Raw genomic sequence first — 971 nt, forward strand, 5'->3', positions numbered from 1 at the left:
CTCAAGGTCATCACATAGGATAAAAGAAAAAAAAACATTCAAATGTCAGCAACCTCAAAGATTGAAGGTAGATAAGCCCAGAAAGATGACAAAGAATCAGCACAAGAACACTGAAAACTCAGAAAGCCAGAGAGCCTTTTGTCCTCCAAATGACCACATCACCTCTCCAGCATGGGCTCAGAACTGGGCTGAGATGGCTGAAATGACAAAAATAGAATTCAGAATATGGATATGAAGTGAAGATCATTGAGCTACAGGAGTGCATTGAAACCCAATGCAAGGAAGCTAAGAATCATTATAAAACAATGCAGGAGCTGACAGACAAAATAGACAGTATAGAAAAAAAAAAAAAACTGACCTGATAGACCTGAAAAACATACTACAGGGATGTCATTATGCAATCATGAGTATTAATAGAAGAATAGACCAAGCAGAGGAAAGACTCTCAGAGCTTGAAGACTGACTTTCTGAAATAAGACAGGCAGAAAAGAACAGAGAAAAAGGAATGAAAAGGAATAAACAAAACCTCCAAGAAATATGGGATTATGTAGAGAGACTGAATCTATGACTGATGATGTTCCTGAAAGAGATGGGGAGAATGGAAACAATTTGGAAAACATATTTCAGGATGTTTTCCATGAAAACTTCCCCAACATGACTAGAGAGGCCAACAATAAAATTCAGGAAGTGCAGAGAACCCCAGTAAGATACTTCACAAGAAGATCATCCCTAGGACACATAATCATTAGATTCTCCAAGGTTAAAATGAAAAAAACAAAATGTTAAAGGCAGCTAGAGAGAAAGATCAGGTTGCCTACAAAGTGAAGCCCATCAGACTAACAATGGGAAACTTTCAGTTTCTCAGCTGAAACCCGACAATACAGAGAGATTGGAGGGCCAGTATTCAACATTCTTTAAAAAAAGAAATTCCAACCAAAAATTTCATGTGCAGCCAAAGTAAGCTTTATAAG

This window comes from Sapajus apella, unplaced genomic scaffold (genome assembly GCF_009761245.1).
Source record: "Sapajus apella isolate SASKATOON/1434 unplaced genomic scaffold, GSC_monkey_1.0 scaffold98, whole genome shotgun sequence".
In the NCBI taxonomy this organism is placed as follows: domain Eukaryota; kingdom Metazoa; phylum Chordata; class Mammalia; order Primates; family Cebidae; genus Sapajus; species Sapajus apella.